This window comes from Dreissena polymorpha, chromosome 1 (genome assembly GCF_020536995.1).
Source record: "Dreissena polymorpha isolate Duluth1 chromosome 1, UMN_Dpol_1.0, whole genome shotgun sequence".
In the NCBI taxonomy this organism is placed as follows: Eukaryota; Metazoa; Mollusca; class Bivalvia; order Myida; family Dreissenidae; genus Dreissena; species Dreissena polymorpha.
Window position 1 is genome coordinate 30177125 of NC_068355.1, and position 22177 is coordinate 30199301.

General features: G+C 33.8%; 1 long non-coding RNA gene across 1 annotated transcript; it reads right to left on the reverse strand.

The window, feature by feature from the left end:
- Positions 1-9817: 9817 nt before the first annotated feature.
- LOC127874995 (uncharacterized) lies at positions 9818-10501 on the reverse strand. Its single transcript, XR_008047208.1, has 2 exons — positions 10374-10501; positions 9818-10145 (listed from the first exon to the last, which is right to left on the reverse strand). It is a non-coding gene; the product is annotated as an uncharacterized LOC127874995 (long non-coding RNA).
- Between the last annotated feature and the right edge of the window lie 11676 nt (positions 10502-22177).

Consider the following 22177-nt stretch of genomic DNA (forward strand, 5'->3'; position numbering starts at 1 on the left):
TCATTCGCAACTTTTCTTATATATCAAATACATTTTGGCATTTGTTACTATTTAAAGATGTGATGAAATAACGTCCAACCCAGGCATTTTTTTTCCACTGAACACGCGTAATTCACCTGACGTGATGTTCCCATTTTTATACAACACAAAATACACCCATACTTTCCATGCGATGTCCTACATGTCTGTATCATTTTCGCGCGCTCTTTATTGAGACAAAGGATAAAGCACTTTTTATTTGACACTATATTTTTTTATTGTCACATTAGCATTAAAATTTTGAAGCGTATTTCCGAAATTTGGATTACAAATTTAAAAATGCTCAATTTAGAATCGAACGAAACATTTACAGCTGTGCGCAATTAATTCAACGATAATCTGTTCAAAAGCATCGAACGAATGCTCTGATGTAACAACGTTACTCCGTATAATATACTTTTCAGAATGCTATTTTAACGAAACAAAAAATTACACTGCTTATTTTGTTTACCTTGTTATCATTATTTTGGATGGCTTTTCTGGACGAAATGTGAATTAATTTTTGTAAAATTTTGTACCGGTATGATGAAAATCGTATCGCAATACAATATGCAGATTGCGTATTGCGATATATACCGATATACCGGTATATTGTTGCAGCACTAGTCTGCACATTATCATGCAACAAAACATTCAATTTCTTTACAAAACAATATGTAATTTAGCAAAACAATAAAATATAATTTGTTTAAATCTTAAACAAGTTTATGAAGCTATGCTTTTTGTATAGTAACCCCTTGTACTGTTTTCAAACTCTTAAACATGTATTTCATTTTTTGTTTCCATTTTTTAAAAACAATGTTAGAATTTAAAAAAATAAAATAAAAATCTCGCGAAACTGTGTTTTATTGATGTTTTCCATATGCAGGGATGCCATTAATTTTTTTATGTTTTAGGGCAAGATTATTTCTAAAACGATTTTATTTAACTTAAGCATAAAAAAGAAAGGTGCCGTACTTCATTATTTTGGTCCCATGTCTAAATCATTAACCTCGTAAATGTATCCCCTGCATATGTAAATGAAAAACTTTTTGTACTTAATTAATATTAATAAATATATAAATGCAACAATGCTTGCGGGAGTGTTTGCGTCTATCTTGAAAGAAGTGCAAAGACCTCATTCACTGCGCAAAATTACACAGACCAGAAATATCACCTTTGGCTTTGGACACAATACTCTTTGCATATCTTCCGCACTGTTATAGCTTATGTCATGAAATGTGGTAAACTTATTGTATTTTTCTGAATCCTCAGGAATTAACAGTTGGTAAAAACTATCGCTTATGGCATACACAGATTGAACATTACTAGGTTGGTGCTAAGGAGAAAATACTAGTAGCAAAAATTTAGGTTTATGATGAAGACCCACATTATAAGCTTAACGCTAAATATATGAGTGTACCTGTCACTTTATGTGTGAGACAAAAAATAAACAACAACATACTTATTATCACGAATTTACTGTTATCAACAAGAATTGTTTTACCAGTAAATAATTTACCAAACCATATTTAAATAAAATATAATCAAATATTTTTCACCTGAATTTAATTACATTATTTTTTTTATTTTCATTTCATTTAATTCATTTTCATGTGTTGAAAGTAACGATACTCAGTCATTATGGAATGTGGCATTAAACATATAGACAGCAGCTGCGTATTGCATGTGAATGAGGCAGTTTCCACATGAATATGATTATAAAATAACAACCCGATTATAAAACTGCATGTACATCCCAATTGATTAAAGTCAAGTTTTTGTATGTTCAAGCTCATTAACAAAATAACACATTCAATATGTTCATTTATACCCTTATCTTCTCGCCCTTGTTTCTGTGCACTCAACACATATAGTATTAGACACACTGTTATGAGTTTGCATATATTTCGTAAGTTCCTACCACGTGTTTTTTAGTTAAAAAACACGCTCAGTCATGGCACTAAATGTCAATGAGTTGACTTCATCAAAGATGTAGAACCAAAAGAAATACTCCACTCATCCAGTACGCCTTCTATGAAAAAATAATAACAAGCAGTCATCAAATAAAATGAATACCGTATCCTACACTTTCGCTTCTTATATGGTCTTCAAAAGTAAGTAATCAGTGGTAATCAGAGACAGTTGACAAGACTAAACGTCTGCTTTTCGCTTATTTGCAATTTTTTCAAAGTGTCAGCATAATGTGCAAAATAATAATGGTAATACACAACATGGTCTCAGGTGTGTCAAATGAATTTTTAAGCAAGGATTATTAATTATAGGTATAAGTTCAAGTGTACAACACACTCTTTTGTGATTAAAATATTGCAAAGTGTGCTACTGGCACTGCATTATGCACATTTATATTTAAGCAAAAATTAAAATTCATTTATATATTATAAACAAGAAATCCGATACTTAAAAACAACTTAGTAGATTTTGTTTAATGTACAATGTATTACTCAAAGTCATCATCACACAATGAGACAACACAATGGTCTCTAAACAGAGTGTGCTTTTTAATTGATGCATACATTTAATGAATAAATTCTAGTAACAGAAATACAGAAACAAACGTCTAGAGCTGCCTGGGAACTATCATTTTTAATATCAACAATTCATTTGACATGCCTGATTGCAAATTGTTAATTTCACTATTTTTTCACATTGTTTTCACACCTGATATTTGTTATGCTGTATATTCTTTTTGCTTACAGACATACAGAGTCTCTTCACAATAATTGCAGTTTCTTTACAGTCCACTAAGGTTGAACATTACAGAGTCACAATTGCTAATGTTTCAGTCCCGGTCAAGCTTTATAGGTCCAGAATTGCTTCATTGTTGAGTACAAAGCATGCAGTCAGTTTTGCTCAGCAGAATGCTGCATGGAATGTGTGAAGTCCAGCATTTGACAATGCAGCTTCTAAAAGAAAATCAAAAAGAATCTATATAAATTAGTCTATTTCCAATGTGTATGTAAGCACAGTTTGATTTTTTAAAGTTTGAAACAGTTTGGTACGAAAATGATCGAGTATGAGTCGGAGATGCAATATTGTTTACAATCACAACGTAACTTAATACATCACAAAAGAAAGGGTCTTGAGAATAATCACGTAGAATATACTCAAGAAATAACTCCAAAACTTAATAAAATGATAACTTTTATGTTCCATTAGTTTGACCGAATAATAATGACCTTAAATTTAAAATCGGCGAATTTTTGTATGTGCCGAAAACAGTTCCCATGTTATCAAAGGTAATCTTTAGCAATATAACATGTATATAGATTGATGTTTATGACATGTAACCAAACGCAATATTTTAATTGAATAATGACTTACCAATCGAGTGCATTCCATTTATTTATTAAATTTCAACAATGTAAACATCCACCAGAGTATGTCAGTTTCAATTTTTACTTCTTAATGATGTATCGACGAAAGCAGTGACGTCACACAGACATGTATAGTTGTCGACGAAAGAAACGCGGCCGTTCATGTTGTGAACAAATTAAACTTTTAAACAATTGTTTATTTATGTAAAGGGATAATATTAACTATAGAATATTGGTTTTTAATTGAAGAAGTTAATTCGAAACTAATCTTATTCGGTTTTGTAAACCGGAAGTACGCAAATAATTTAGACGGGTTATCTTTTTTAAGATTTTGTTAACATCTAAAGCAATTTTCAATTTGCAATGCATTATGGGAAACAGGAAGTGTCACACAGGGAGGCAAACAGACGTATTTTGATCGTAGAAAGTCATAATACAATAACATAGAGTACGATTCGCTTCTTAATAATTACTGCCATGCCGTATTATTTCACGAGGAATGCATCTACGTGTCATATAGCGTTTGTCGAAGTGCCTATGTGCTCCAGCGCTCTATGATTTTCCATCGCGAAAATAGGTGACGGCAGAAATTATTTGACTTGTATCCCTATAAGGTAATGTCTCTTTGTATTTCAAAAAAGTGATACAAATAAACGGTCAACGCCCGCTTTGCGGGCTTTTGCCCGTATTAAAAATTACTCCTATAAATATGAGGTCGATTTACATCGACCTCATATCGTTTAACGGTTTTTTGCAATAGCATCGTTCCGACATGAATTCATGTCGGAAGCTATAACGGCATCAAATTCATAATATGATTATAGGTGCTACCTAATTTACGGGCAAAAGCTTTTAAAGTTTTTTTTTATAACCATGTATTTTTAATAAATACATGGACATGATTGTGTTCAAAATATTGTAATTGTTGCAATAATTTAGTAATGCATCCAAAAAAATCAATCTTAAAACGTGATACATGTTCCAAGCTTAAAGATCTAGCATCTTATTTTTATTTTTTTTCTAGCCACAGAATTTATAGCTGGTTCGATGTCTGTGGTTTAGTGGATGGAGTGTCTGCTAACTGGCTTAGTTACTGGGAGTTGTCTGTATTGAACCCTTTAGTGGGAGCATTCTTTAGATAACCCTAAAGACATACTATGGCGTACCATTTGGGTTGAGTCAAGAAGAACTACAAGTTAAAAAGAGAAATGTACGGCAAACTACAATAATTGTACGTCGACATAAATATAAAATACACTTCAAAGTATATATTTGTACGTCAAAGTACAATTTGTACTTCGACATACATGTTTGTACTTCTACGTACACATTTTCTGAACAGCCAATCAAAACACTAGTCTCTTGAGCCGCTTTTCCTTCAGATTTATTCATAATAAATGTTTAAAATCTCTTTTTTAATTGAGGAAAAAATGAATAAAAATATCAGAATGGCAAAAAAACAACAAATAGAAGTTTTAAGTATTTAATGCATTGAAATAGATTATATACAAATTTGAAGAAGATTCAATTGTTACCTTTTTAAAATTAAAATTATTCAGCATATTGTGAGTATTTATTGATCATGCGGGGCGGAGTATCACGACCGTCCAGCGCATTACTGTGTAGGAAATTCCCAACGGTAACCAAACAGTTACAAAGCATTAACGGGATAAATAATGTATTATAACCTTCCCGTTGGTCATATTTTGTGATAACCATAACTAGCATAAGTCAGAGGTTAATTCCGCCACGCCAGGTCAATAAATACGCACAATATCTATGAGTTAGCGGTCGATAGTCGCATAATTTGGTATTAATTATAATAATAATAATGTTTAATAAATACGCACAATATCTATGAGTAAGCGGTCGATAGTCGCATAATTCAGTATAAATAATAATAATAATAATAATGTTCAATGTCAAATATCTCTAAAAGCAACAGACATAAGGTGTCTTCTGATTGGCTAACACTCAAGGGTCGGTGAAAATTGTACGTTGAAGTACATTTCTTGTTCTACCTAGTACTTCTTGTAGACTTTCGACGTATTTACGGCTGTACGGCCCTTATCTGGAGCTCTGTCTATAGTCACAATTTGAATGCAAATATTAGAATGCATCATGTTATATCATCCATATTTTTTTATTTAAACATTCAAATAACACATAACACAGTACATATATAAAAAGGTATGTGGTATTGTGTGGAGATACCAAACACTTCACATCATTTATTTGCACATAAAATAATAGTTACAAAATAAGTAAAACTAAAACACTGTCATCAACCTACATTTCAAGAATATTAACGTATATGAAATTACAAAGTGGTGTTATTGTATTACCTTTTACAAAATTAACATTGCTGGTTTTGTATTAGCCTTAAAACATTTATCATGGATTGACAAGTAACAACCAATTTATTAATTACACAATAGAATGGAAACCATATTACACTTCAACACCGTTATTTCGAACACCGATAATCCGAAGTCACCGTTATTTCGAAGTATTTTTCGGGTCCCGATTTTGATTCTTGTTTGTTAAATGTAAAATTTCATTGTTAATCCGAACTTCGTTAAACCGAAGAAATCGTTAATTCGAAGTGATTCTGTCGGTCCCAACACTATAATTCGCACCTAATTATCAATCATTAATTCGAAGTCAAAACTGCAAAATACTGAGCGTAATTTCACACCTTTGTCGTCGCGCGTCAAAAGCCGATAATTACACCCCTGTCGTCTGCGCGAACGCCGATGTTCAGAGAGACATCGCGTATTATTTAAAAAAAAAGGTTAATTCATTTCCAAAAATGTATTCATATGTATGTATGTCTGATAATTTGTGTTATTCGTTTTATTTTATATGTTCTGTAATAAGAGAAAAATAAAAACAAGAAAAAGAATCGTTTTATTCCCCCGTTTGTTACGAGTAGAAATCTATTGCTATATGACTAGTTTACGTTTTTAAGTAAGCATGTAACCGAACCATGCGAATTCGACAACGTTTAATTTTTAAGGAATCAAATAAGTCTTCTGTCAAATGTTTATTTCGAATTATCGTTAATCCGAAGTTTTTTTAACGGTCCCGACGACTTCGAAATAACGGTGTTGAAGTGTAATTGCATTATGCATTTACTAAACAAGCTATTTGCTACTGTTTAGAATTACACTATCTTACTAAAAATGATCACAGGTACTTAGTGCTTTTACATACTTGTGGTAAGTTTTGTATTACTAGTTTGACAACTATCGGCAGACACTTGTCGATATACAGACAAAATTTGCATGGGAACTTTCATATTTTTTCAGCATAATTGCCTTCAAATTGTTAATTTAACAACCCTTTGACATTGTTTGCACATCTGATCTTATTATACCATAGATGATTTTTGTTTATAGATAGACATATATAGACTTTTCAAAGTTCTATAAAAGTTCACACATGTTCCATCCAAGTAAACCAACAGAACCAATAAAAATCACCACAGATAATAACAGATGTGTATAGCTTGGACATTATGATAGTTCATGAATCCCTCCTTTGTTGATTTCTGTAAACCAAAACTGTCAGTTTTGCTGGATAGATAGGCTTGTATGAAGCCCAGCTCTTGCCTTCGCAGAACAGCTTCTAAAAAAAGGAAAACCAACAAATATCTTAAAATTTGATCAATAACGCAGACAATTTATAAGTGTCTTGTTTTTTGTTGATTTGAATCTGGCAGATTTTTTACGTAAGATTGTTGTACGAAAATCCAATGGTATCGGATTTTGTGGTTTGAGGCCTTAACTAATTATAGTGATATGTAACCTTTCGGGATATCGGTAAAGTGCGAGCAGACGAGGTGTAAATACGTTAAAAATTAAAGCTAAAAGACTAAAAAGTTAGATCGGAATATCTTTAAATTTGGAAAATAAATGTTTTTCTGGTGGATAACAACGACAACTTACCAGAATATTGCTCATGATCACAAGTAAAAACTTCTTTCTGAGAGCGAATGGAAAATGCGTCACAAATTCTGACAAATAAACAGTAGGGTGTCGTTATTGAAATACCGCGAGAATACTGGAAGAATAGAGATGCCAGCTATAATGTTTAAAACAAATATTTTTTTAACAAGCCTTTGTGATTTGTCAGGATAATAATAACAATAAGATATCGAAAAGATCAAAGCAAATAAATTCGACAGAAATCTGAGATTCGACAATATATTAAAGACGGGTTATGTTCACCTAAATTGTGTTTGGTAAAGACTGTCACTATATGTAGTGAACCAGTCTTTGGCTTATACCCACTGAAGAAGAGCATTCAGGGGAGATAATTGAGTAATGACTTAATTTTGGAACGGTTGCGAAGAAAAAATAATGCGAGAATATTTAGTGTGATTCGCTACACAATTATGATGTCATTGATATAACAGGTTTTTTTTTGGCCCGATTTTATAGCCAAAATACGACTATGTTCCCAATCCCAAAAAGTATACTTTTTCCCAAAATGTGGCAAAAAATTCCCAATTTCCAAAAAAAAAAAAAAAAAAAAAAAATTTTTTTTATATTTTTTTTTATAGATTTTTAGAAAGAAGTAAAGAAGTGTTTTATGCGTATTTTATCTCAATTTTAATTCAATTACAACTAACAAAGTATTTAATGATTTTGTTCTTTTAATTTTAATGATTATAAAGTGTTATATCAAATTTAGTATTTCCCTAATAAGTGGACTTTTCGTTTGGAAAAAATGGCTAATGAATTAATTTTCCCAATTTCATGAAAATGCCGATAAAATTCCCAATCCCAAAGCCATGGGCTATCTTCCCAAAAAGTGGAAAAAAAACCCTGTATAACTTTTCCTGAGGTATGCATTTACATGTGATTTAGCATATGTCAAAGTGTTTTTGATTTGTTCAAGGCCATAAATAGCATCGCGAAAATAAATGTCGCGTGGCAATTTTTTTTGAGACGTATCCATATGTGGTATTCTCATGTAATTTTAAGTCTAAATTCCCATATGTATGAACTGTCAACGCCCGCTTCACGGGCTTTTGCCCGTACTAGTGGGTTGATTCGGTACACAAATACGCGTTCAATTGACTGACGGCTTCGTATACGTTTAATTTATGTTTGAGGTTATTTTACACTAAATCAAACGCCAATGCTGCCATAGAGACCCATATAGTTGCAATAATTCAACTATCAGCTTTATAACCCAATGGGTTGCTGATAGTTGCAATGCGCTCTCTCTTGGCCATGGGTGCAAAATGTTATCAACAATGCAAGGGTTAAGGAACACTGAAACTGCAAGATCTTATCAAAGTTTACCTGTCTAAAGGTCACAATATACTAAATAGTTTCCCTATAATTCAATGTAAAAGCGACACTGTTGAGCGAAAATAAATTCAACATTTTGAACATAGAAACTCCCATAACCATACCTTTTCTTAAAGGCCATTCTAAGCGGAATCGATTTATGCAATAAAAAAGATATATCATGTTCAAACCAAAAAAGAACTTGACGCTAATCAAAATCGACTGTTTTTGCAACTTTTTTTCGGCCGTTTCTTAGTGGAATGTAACCTTTTTCAGTGCAAGGCTTTACTTAAGTCTCCAAGTTCATCATATTTCAGGGATTCGGTGGTGAACACCTATTTATGCCCTACCATTATCTCCGAAAGATAAAACCCGAACAATAGTTTAAGAAGTAAAACATGCCTTCGAGTCAACTATGATATTTTTTTAGAGAGTACAGCCCTACATGAAACGAGTATTTAGTATATTGTAACCTAAACCACAAACTCATGCGAATGGTACCATTTAAGCAAGCAATAATTGCTTTTTATTGACTTCGTCTTTCTTTCGTACTTTTTATCAACCATATTGGATCAGTTCGCAATTTCCCGAATTAAAATGTCGCTGTTGGCTAGCGCATTACACCAATTGTTTGCACAACGGATGAACATCAACTCTGCTAGGTGCTATGGGTCCGTATTCACCGACGTTATGGTGAAAGTCTAAATTATAAACACAAACTTAAGAAAATAAATCAATCGAAATAACATTTAACCCATAATAATGGTCACAAAACGATCACATCAACATTAGAAAACTTTACTTCATCAATGAAAATAGCATGTTAAAATGAATACATCTACATTGAACATTGAAACAAGTCTAACACGTCAAATGAAAAATATGCTACCATATTAATTGGTTCTTGTCCCAACGCTGTGTATCCCCAATGACAAAGTACTTTGGCAATTATAATTATAAATATCAACAATGTCATGCACAAATGTTACTACCTGCCAGTAAACAGTGAAATAAGCACTACTAGTACTATTCAGTGTAAGTGTTAATTATGGACATACATTTACTAGAAAAAATCAATCGAAATAATGCTAAACCCATGATAATGGTCACAAAACAATCAACATAAAGAGAACTTCATAATAGTTTGTCCGGACACGCTCCAAAACATGTACAGCTTCGTGAGCATCTGTTACAACAAATACACAACTGGCAAACACACACTTCACATGTGTCATCTTGACAACCATCGCCTTGGGCAGGAATAGGATTCATGTCTTTAGTTCTTAGCTCCTTCAGAACGGTACGTCTGACGCATTCCGTCCCATTCACCATGGTCTTCATAGCGTCATGGCAATCCGTTATGGACCGAGGGTACGCGAAAACTAGAGCAAGAGCGGGATCTCCATCGCTACCGGCTCTGCCAGTAAGACAGGATAGAGCGCGGTGCGCCCCAGTGGACCACGAGCCACACGTCCGGAATGTCGATCTACCATCACAGAAAATAAATGTCATTGTTGAGTATCAAGATTTACCTTTTTTTTAAATAAAAATACATACTCATGTTTTAACTTCGTACGATATACAAGTTTAATTTATATGGTATGAACGTGATTGAGCAAAATTGAATAAGAGAAACTTTATTAACTAAGTAAATAATAGTTTTATTGAGAAAAAAATGTCGAAGTGAGTTATAATCATTGTGAAAGTAACTTACTCCAAGCCCAAAGGCGACTGTTGCCACAACAACGCTTACTCTTCCGGCCCGGAAATCATTTAGAAATCCTCTCCTTCGTGGCGTCCGTTGTTGAAGATGTAAACATTTCAACAACGCGGTTGTAGCTACGGTGCTCCCCGTCGTAAGACGTGTCACCAAGTTGAATAACCAACCATGACCACACATGATATACACACCTGTACGACCTGAAATCGCAAAAGGAAGATCTTTTTGACATACATGTAATATAAGATTTTTTTTTATAGGAACACAGACATAGAAAAGCATAGTACAGTGTAGTTTACCCAATTACAAAGATCTTCACACTATTGTACATCATACATAAATTTTAAACAAACAAGCCAACATTCTGATTAAAACAGAATTGAATTGAATTAAAATTACACACTTGCAGAATATTATAGTCTTGACCAGTGTGGGTGTTGTCTGAAACTGTTGCAGCAACCACACCAGCTCTTCCTCAGCGTGATCAGTCGATTTTCTAACTGCCAGTCGAATATTCGGTCTGAAGATTTTATCATACAAATAGTATCATAATTTTAATAGTTATAGCGTTGTATTTAATTATCTGGGTACACTTTAACTAATTTAACTACTAACGCAAATATCTGACGTACACAGGGAGTTTAATTAAATTGTATGTTATTTATTTTTCAAAGATTACTACCAATTATTATCAAACTATTAGTTAATTAAGAAGCATGCGTTGTATTATAAATATGCGCACACGATCAGAAAACGTAAGTAGCTTCTTTAAATAGTTCCCAGATAATTTTAGGAATTGCCTTTCCACTAACATAGTGACTTACACCACCTGGGGATTAGGATGGAGTGACGAAGAATATACAGAAAACCAATCTTAGGACTTGTATTGCAAAATGTCGTTAACTTGAACACAAAATCTTAATTAGTCTTAATTAATAATGACAATGTTAAAGGCATGAGTTAAAAGCACACATGGAAGGCGACATGAAAAAAAATGCCGGGGGTGAAATGGAAGTGTTTTTTTTAAGCAACTTTCTTTTAAAAGCGTTCTCTTAGTCGCGAGAAGGGCACGCTAGGCGCGGGAAATGTTAACTGTCAAGTGAACATGACTCAGATCACAGCGCACGATTGGCTGACCCGTTACACAAAATTGGGCAACCTATTGGCACAATTCCCCCGATTGGCTGACCCGTTATGCAAAATGAGTCAACCAAAGGGCACAATTCCTATCCGCATTGCGTTTTTACATAACTTAGAACCAATTGCGATTCATAAAACCGTTTATTAGTGGATACAGTTTTATTTATACGACGTTTGCTGTTAATTGTAATTATATAAAACTTACTGCTAAGCATTTAATATTTGCTACGAGGATTGTGGTATTTTGTCTCATTTACCTGTCGGGTAATACGCCGACGGATAACGCATCGTCGGACAACAGCAGACCTTGGTGTATATTCTGCTGTACCTTCTCTGTTGCTGTAACAGTAACTGCAAGCAAGGGTACATCAGTTCTGTCAGGCTGCGCAGTTCCCCAATTTGTCGGAACTCTGGTCGGAAATCTTCGCCCCTAATAATGTTATACTGTAAATAAGTACAATTTATTTTTGTTTTGTAAAGTAGAATTCATGGAGTAATGGTACGGTAAACAAAGTTGACTTTTTTTCAACAGATGTTGACCGAATATCCGAATATTCGTTCGGAAGGATGACCAAATATTCGAATACCGAAATCGGTATTCGTTGCCATCCCTAATAAAAATATAAACAAACAAGCACATTTGTTAAATTGATACCACACGCCACATGCTTGCAACGCCAAATTCTGTAAACAACTACTGCTTTAGATTCATACATAATACACTTAAATAAAGGTTCAATCAAATCCAAAAAGCAGTTAAAATACCAATATTATAAACATGTATTTTTATGTAAAAAGTGGCCATAACTCCATTATTGACCAATTGTTTGAGTGACAATTTGACCTTTACCATCCTCTTATCAATATGTACACTCATTCCAAGTTTAAATGAAATCTGCACAAGCAGTTCCAAGATTTCGCTCCAGACACAATAGTGTGATTATTTTCAAGCAAAAAAGGCCATTACTCTGTTATTTGCAAATGAATTGCAACATCATTTTACACACATCATTCTATAATGATATATACACTTATATCAATTTCCATGAAATTGGTTCAAGCAATTCTGAGATATTGTTCCGGACAGACAATGCTAAAACTATATCCGTCCACCTATGGCGAGGGTAATAACATAAAGAAAAGAGAAACTATTTCTTAAACTTTTATTGATTATTATATCTTACAACAAAACATTACTGCAAGAATGTTAAGGGAACAAACTATAATAATAACATATTAGATCAACACCATGTATAAGAGAATATGCATAATTTAAAACCCAAACATAATAAAATATAACATTTAACTTCATCATGATTCAAGATGTGAAGATATTGATACTTTATTGCATTATTATGTAAATCATAACAAAATAATCATTAATCCTACAGCTAAATTATTTTATAGAACAAATACGACTCATAAAGAAAAGATAAGGTTTTCTCCACGGTTATTTTTAGATGAGGTTTATTCCACATTTATTTTTATAACATAGGGACTACTTTTTTTGGCCTTTCATCCCTGATTGCGTCATTCAGGTCATTGGGTACGCAGTTGTTTAACGAGTTAACAAGTGTGTGTGTTTACGATGGATTATTTAGAGGATAATACACGGCTGAGATGGGCCGAGCAGTGATAATCGGCCCGCAGGGGGCATAACCCTAGTTTGCAACATGGGGCCGATTATCATTGCCTGGCCCGGCTCAGCCGTGTATTAACGTCTAAAATATATATCTCACTTTTATACTAAATTATAGATTGGCTCAGGTTTTGAGTCATACTATAATACTATTTTGGTTCTTCACTAAAATTTATGAAGAACCAGCTTTCCGTACTTTTGTTTTCATTCAATTGATTACGCAATTTATGACGTATCTCGTGTGACGTAATTTAAATGACGAAAGTAGCTAGACGCGTTTGATTTAAGGACAACATAAATTCGGAATTGGAGGGTTTTTATTTCACAATTAAATATTTTTTAAGCATCCAAGGGTTATTGTGTGTGTTTACGTTGGATATAATATTATGAATGTGAATAACAGTGTTGGGATATAAAACTGGAATGAAACTGGTGAGATTGCATTTTTGATTTAGTTAAAATGTCGAATGTACTCGAATAACGCGATGTTTTGTTGAACAATTGATGGATTAAATTTAAAAAAAGTATCAGTGAATTTTTCTTTAACTGTTCGAAGGAAATCGATGTTGAGTTAAAAGGGTAATTTCTTTGATTAATAAGTCTTTACTTTGTCAGTCAATCAAAGAATGTCTATTCACAAAGAATTGTCTCAGCAGCTTGCATCCAGTGCGTTAAAATGGAAAAGATGGATGGCGATGAAGAAATGTGTCCAGAATTTTAACTCGTCATGGAAGCAAATTAAACTTTACGAAAATAAACATGGTTAGAAGATCTACACAACTTCACGTAGATTTCTACACATTTTGTAAATTTAAAAATGGCAGCCATTTTGTTTTCGGTATTTTACAGTGATGAAACCAGAATTGTAGTTTGAACACAAACGGCTGTGTTCTACTTGAATGTGTAACATTTGGAACGCTGATTAAATTTGAATCGAGGAGTAAAGCGATATTTTGTCTCCTTTCTCTTCTTTTGCGTGTAATTCTTAAGGACTATTTCGAGTTCCGTAAACGGGAAAGATCACAAATAATATTACTATGCAATGTTAGATTCAGCTATTTTAATGTGTTTTTACTTTTATTTTATAAATTAAAGTCTGCTATTTTTATTGCATCAGAAATAAATTAAATACAAAAAATATTGTAGGATAAATAGAATACTATGTTAGTGTGATTTTGTACTTAAATTTATCCCACTCGTCTCAGAAAGGCTTACAAGCCTCGGCAAGCCTCGCCATGTAAACCTTTCTTCACTCGTGGGATAAATTTAAGTACACAATAACACTAACATTATTAGTATTTATTTATATACAAAATGAAATCCAAATGTACTGTTTTATTAATCATTATTAAATTATAAATCTTATTGAAACTTCATCTTGTCATTATAAAGGCTACAGTGTATGTCTGAATTAGAGTCAATTGTGGTCAAAAACTAGAAAACCTAGTAATGTCTTCAACAATTGGTAACCAATTTTTAGCTCGACTATTATATATGAAATATATATAGTGGAGCTATCCTACTCGCCCCGGCGTCAGCGTGAGTTTCTGCGTTAGCGTTAGCGTCTGCGTTAGCGTGCAAATGTTAAAGTTTTCGCACTACCCCAAATATTTTCTTTGTCCCTTGACATATTGCTTTTATATTTTGCATACTTGTTTAACAACATCACCCCAACCTATAAACAAGAGCAGACAACTCTATCAAGCATTTTGTCATATTTATTGCCCCTTTTATACTTAGAATGCATATTATTGATAAAACTATGTTAAAGTTTGCGTACTACCCCAAATATTTCCTATATCCTTTGACATATTGCTTTTATATGTTACATACTTGTTTACCAACGTGACCCCAACCTATAAACAAGAGCAGACTACTGTATCAAGCATTTTGACATAATTATGGCCCCTTTAACACTTAGATAATTGAACATTTTGCTTAAATTGCCATAAGTTCTTTATTTATGATCACATTTTATTATTACTTTGACAAAACAACACTTACTTGAATACCACAATGGATTCCACCCAAACAATAAAGATTGTCTAATAAATGACCACACCCCACATTATACCCCCTCTCAACCCTCCCCCCCCCCCCCCAAAAAAAAATAAAATGATTTTTTCCTTTTTTATTTTTGAAAGATCGTCTAATAAATTATTGAATATGAACAATTTCCCCATGATGGCTTACGTTATACTGTCAAGCACTTGAATAGTTGAGCGCGCTGTCCTCTGACAGCTCTTGTTCAAATCTTATTTAATCGAGCTATACAAACATTTGAAAAAAACAACACTCAACTCAATAAAAGTTGGAACATTGTTTATCCTATGATTCATGATTTCAAAGTAGCGTTTGGTATTTAATAAAGAATATAAATACAATGTAGATACAGGTATAATTTTTGCAAAAACCTGCTTATCTTTTAGGTGCACTTTTTGCCTTAACAGGTGGTCTACTTAGTACATGTATGTAGTGAACAAAATGGATTTGTTTACAAACAATTTTACTTACAAAAATCAGATTCATTATCTCATTCATTTTTGTTTTTGTATATTCACAGTTGATGTTCTGGAGACAGATTGGTCAGTCAGTGAAAGATGTTCTGTGGGTATTGAGAATAAATGGAATTCTAGCCAGACACTGGACATCTACTTACCTGTTTCCTGTCCATGTGGAAGTGAGTGTAGTTGTTATAGTTTCTGTTGAGCAGCAGAATTAATAATTGAACTTAAATCAGATCCTGGAAATCTACTGACAAGATCCAGTGTCTAGGTGACATTGACTGGTTGGAATAGTAGTCTAGTGAGTAGTGGTACCAGAACTAAATCAAGATACTAGACATGTACGGACCTCCATCATGTCTTGGTGGAAGTGACTTAAGTTGGAATAGTAGTCTAGTGAGTAGTGGTACCAGGACTAAATCAAGACACTAGACATGTACGGACCTCCAGCATGTCTTGGTGGAAGTGACTTAAGTTGGAATAGTTGTCTAGTGAGCAGCAGGAATTGAACTTAAGTCAGCCACTGGACCTGTACTGACCTCCAACTTGTTGAGGTGGAAGTGACTGCGGCAGGGATAATTGTCAAGTCAAGAATAACAAGCCAAGTCTTGTCAGGTAAGATAACCTTGATATCAATAACAGTAACAGCCTCAATGGCATGCAGCCCAATCAAAGATTATGAACTGTGGTTTAAGTTCTAAGGTATGGGATATTGTGATCAGTCATTGTCTGCTGTCAAATGTGTGTTGCCTGTCCTTTCAAGTACCACTTTTGGCTTTTGACATCTTTCTTTAAACCACATGAAAATTTGGACATGTCTTTGCAGTCCTTACCCAATTGAGAAGAAATCCATATTTGATACTGTGTGTTGAAAATTTGTGTTGAACATTGAAGTTTAAGACAATTATTTTTTAATTCCAGATAATAGCAAGTTGTTCTAAGCAATTCATTATCAAGCCTGTTATTTATCACCAGTATTAATGTGGTCAAATTATTTTGAATGAGTATTTCATAAATTCCATATATTTACCTCAAACATCATGTTTATGACTTTAGTTCATTTCTAAAAGTATATTCAGTATGTATTTCAGTTTAATAAAGACATTAAGAACTTCTACAATTCCATGAAGTGAAATTAAGTAATAATTCCTGGACCAACAGAGAAGTTTGGTAAAAAAATTAATTTTGAGTTATCTCCCTTGGACTGGCATTACTCGTATATGTCAATCCATTTCCAAATGTAGCATGATCCAACAAGGGAGGTCACATTTGGGTTGTTTACCAAAAGTGGTTCTTTATTACTTCACTTTACATGAGTCTAACTAACTTTAAGAGCTCTTTTCTAGTTGGATTAAACAGTCTGAAATCACCCACTCCAGAAAGTCAAAACACTTATCTGACAGAACATTCAATTTCATGCTGCATGCAAGCTATTTACATCACAAAAATTGTAAACCAAAAAGATTGGAATATTTGTTTTCACTGTTATAGACAGTGTTCCTGATTGAAATCAACGTGCTATTGCTTGAAAATCATTTATTTATTGGTATACACAAGAAATGTCATTATGTGGTAGAATATTTGCAGAAATAAGAATTTTAAAAACATTTTGTGCCTGTCTACATTTTCTGATTGGTTTAGGAAGTTGCCGATCATATTTATATACACTGCATTGATAGACATAGGCCAAAGGACAGAATATCCTTCATAGTTCAAGTGTGTCGGCCTTGATATTGTCACTTTACTAAATGAGAAGCAAAATCATACATGTATCAACCCGTTATAGTCAGTAACATTAAATTATTTGGGTGCAGTCATTTGTTTTTTGTAAACCGCGACATGCTGTTTTTCAGAAAAATGACGATCGGTAATTTTCGTAACCATTGGACATTTCACATCACATAAATCTTTTCAACAGATCTTCGTAAGCAAAAAAAATAAATTATTCTTTATCAATCAAACAAAATTCAAAGGTTATTTTTTAACCTAGCTGTTTATTGACAAATTGGATATCTTAAAACGTAATGAAACACACAAGAGCTTTAACCCTTTGCATGCTGGGAAATTTGTCGTCTGCTAAAATGTCGTCTGCTGAATTTCTAAAATAAGCATTTTCTTCGATTTTTTTCAAAGAATACTATCATAATAGCAAACAGTTTGGATCCTGATGAGACGCCACACTCTGTGGTGTCTCATCTGGATCCAAACTGTTTGCAAAGGCCTTTAAAATTCGGTTCCCGCACTGAAAGGGTTAACACCTTACTGGTCAGGCCTGTAATGATTCAGTCTTTCTCTTTCAAGCTCGCATAAAGGCTTTAGAGCAATTTATGCCTCAGACACTTATTGTTATGGCCCCATAATTTTTTGTTTAATATTTACATATTTTCCACATTTTTACATCAAAAGCAACATGCCTCTTTGGTAAGCTCTCGATTCATTAATATCATCCTTTTAATCAGTGACATTTTAATATCTTAGCAACCGTTATGAAATTTGTCACCTGTTTATTGTTAATGGCCGTACCATGTTGTCGACACCAAGGGTTTCAAATAACCAGTGCTCAATGTCATTAAAATGCACTTTTGTGTCATACGGAATACATAAGTAGCGCTTGCTGGTGATATATTTGTCAATATTACACCTCAGAGATATTGGTCCTTCTATATCTATATGACCGGTTTCAGTCTGTAAAATGCGATCGAAAAACCTTAGAGTATATGGACCGGTCACTATTTTTTTGTATATGGACCTTCGGGGTTACACACCGCTATATGTGCACTGTGTTGACGCGTCATTGAACAGCATTGACACTATTTCAGCTTTAACAAGAGTACAAAAAAAAACTTAATTTAGAATAAACGACACGCTAACCTCAATGCCAACGTTAACGTTAATACAATGTTTAAAACAATAAAGTCGAAACGATATTCACTTCCATTTTCTATTCTTCCATCCCTTTATCGAAACTCATTTTAAATCACACTATTTTATTGTATTCCTATCGAAGTTTACATAATGTATGATAAACACACAATCCAAAATACGTTTTGCATTCGTTTGATGCCTTAAACAAATAACTAACTGTTAACAAAATAGCACGTCCGACATGTCCTAAACATCCAGAGCATTTAGCTCCAACTGGAATGTTTCGTCAAAGAAACTACGTCACACAATTTACGTCATCGTTTGCGCATTCAGTTGCATGAAAAATAAAACTACGGAAAGCCGGTTTAACACTGTACAGTGATACAGGGGATACTCTTCGGTGTAATATAAGAAATAGTAAACTCCACTTCAGTCCCAATGGCATTATAGTGACCAGCCAGACAGCCAAAACTGTATATGGACCTCAGCCTACGGCTTCGGTCCATATAGGGTTTGTGGCTGCCTGGCTGGTCACTATAATGCCATAGGGACCTCAGTGGGATTTACTATTTCTTAAATATCACACCTTCTGAATTCTTATTCAGTCCCATTATCAATCGTCCTATTAGAGCACGTTTCCGATAGTTTCTTGTGGTGAAAAATGATAAATCAAAATATCAAATTAAGCAGGATAAATTAGTTACATTCAAAAGGTCTTCATCTCTCTACAAAGTTTTATATTACTGAACCATAATTCAAACTTTTGAAGAACTTCAAGCTGACAAGGATGCTCAGCTTACAACTATCAATTAAAAACCTATTGCATCAAAAGCCAAAAGCTTAATTAAAAAAAGAAAAGAAATGTATATAGTTCTGTTATAAAAGTAGTTGATAAGAACAATAATTTGTCACCAGAAGTAGTCTTGGAATTGAAGCATGTAAGAAATTTGTTGATTTGTGTTCATACAAAAATGATGACACTTCAATAGAATTTTTGTTTTCTGTTAACCGTTTCCCCCATAAGAAGCAAAGTGAAAATGGATTTTGCAAACAGCATTAAACCAGAACAGCCTGCGAGGAACTCGCAGTCTGTTCAGGTTTTATGCTGTTTGCTGTTCATTAACTAAGGGTTGGAAATGTAGCCTTTAAGAAACTTGAATCTAGTAAGAAAGGTCTTCAATTAAATTTAACTTTCTATGGGACTACAAATGCGTCAAAATACGTATCTAAATGGTAAAGGGGCACTTTTTCAACTCATCTATAATTCAAAGTTGTGTCCACACAAAGTATTTTTCAGCATAGCTGTCTAATCCAGCTTTACATCTTAGCTGTCCTTTGTAAGCTAGGTAACAATCAACTTGAATATAAAATTCCAGAGTACTTTTAACCCTTTGCATGCTGGGAAATTTGTCGTCTGCTAAAATGTCGTCTGCTGAATTTCTCAAAATAGCATTTTTTTATATTTTTTTCAAAGAATACTATCAGAATAGCAAACAGTTTGGATCCTGATGAGACGCCACGTTCTGTGGCGTCTCATCTTGATCCAACCTGTTTGCAAAGGCCTTCAAAATTCGGTTCCAGCACTGAAAGAGTTAAGTAGTACCTGAGCCAACAAGGACCAATCAAGGGCAAGTTCTCTGTCCACGGAGCAAATCTTTTTCTACTTTTTGTTTTGTGAAATTATTCATACTGTTGATGTCTTTTTGGATTTTCAAATTATTTTAAGGGAGGAATACCAAAACCAACAACAACAAAAAAATAATTAGGTCGTACTATGTATAAGTACCAACTTCCCATGTAGTACTTACAGCAATACCAAGAAGTAACATCTTGTATCTAAATCAGTTTCCTGAAAATAAGATAGCTGTGATCTATAGATAGCTTGTGAATGGGAGAGATGGGGAAATGAACAGTTATTATCTCATGAAGCCAATTAACAATAGCTTGTTATGAGCTAACAGGAGGATAAATTGGGTAATCACTTGGCAGAAATGGAATGGGGAGAATACCTCCAATTTGGAGAAATAGGCAAATTATCATTCTGGTAGAAATGGCTTATTATCATTCTGTTAATAAATGGGAGCTTCTCTGTTTGCTGTGTAACCTAATTAGACAACCCTGTTAGAGACCGGTTGGAATGGTAATAATGCTATTAGTCACGTGTAACTTGCATTTTTTCCTCAGAATCATTCATCATTCTCATCAAAGGCACAGTTACCCAATTGTCACTGGTAATGGGTGTTGGTTGGGTATGATATGGTTTGCAAAAAAAACAACATATAACTAACTAAAAATGGTCTATATTGTTTCAACTTGATTTCCCTTTTAAAAGTATAATTTAAGTTGCTAGAACTATTAACCCATTTATGCCTAGCGTTTAGCAAAAAAGACCTTGGCAAACAGCGTAGACCCAGATGAGACGCCACATGATGGCATCATCATGCGGCGTCTCATCAGGGTCTGCCCTGTTTGCTTAAAGGAATTTCTCTAAGAAATATTTTAAATCTAGAAATAAATATACTAGACATCCCTAATTTTGGAAATAAATTGATCCAATTTAGAAGGATGGGAGAGTCCACTAGGCATAAATGGGTTAAACAAGCTTAATAACAGGCTTCCTGAAAAGTCCCAAAAGGTGCCTGTCAACAGGACAGGCTGCTGGAAAAGTTTGCCTGTCCGGACAAAAATTCACCTGTCCGAACAGCGTGAGTTTATTACTGAAGAATTTAGTAAAGTTTAACTCATATTTATTACAAACATTGCGCAGCCTGTGTCTCAGTACACTTGATAGAGTAAAACCAAAAACACTTTCTAATTAGACTCGGAACAAAATGACATAACAAGATTGGTGTTGCATTCTTTGTTTTGAAAGTCAACACAATCATCCGAATCACAATCTGTGTCGTCTTCATTAAGGCATTGCCTGCTTGGGATTTGTTTTTTTCTGGTGGTGACATCTCCTTTGCCTTCTTGGCTGTTATGGCGTGGCTGTGTGGGATTGATTTTTCATGGTCAATTATCGCTGATATCCTAAAATTACAACATCCGACAACGAATGGATTTGTTGACTTGCATCGCATTTGATCGTGTTTACATATGTCACAAAACATTTTGTTACTTGACTCTTCATAATGAAGCCAACTTCGGTCGGTCATCCACTTAGTTTGAAAAGTTCTGTTAACTCGCTTGGCTTCATAATCTTTCAATTTTTTTATTTTTTTTCTTCATCGGTAAGTTTTCTTTTATGGCCAGGTTGAGCACCATCGAAGTACGTTGGCAACGACATTTTGTTCATGTGTAGTTTTTTGTTACAACCTTTGTAAATGGATAGATAATAATAATCGGACCAATCAAATTGACGTTCTCAAAAAAACAAAACAAAGGGAGAGCACTCCTAAGAACTATAGTGACGCGATAGTGTTCTTAATTACAAAAAGGCTCGACACTAACGAAAAGAGTTATTCTAATTGGGTGTTATCATTCTTTTGGCTAGTATGACTTTTCGGTATTCAGTCATTTTTTTGCCTGTCACAAGGACCGGCGATAATAGAAACTTCGCCGGACCGTAAAGAATTTTGCCGGACAAGACCGGAGGACCGGCCTTTTCAGGAAGACTGTAATAATATCATGGTTGATACTGTGTCTGCTCA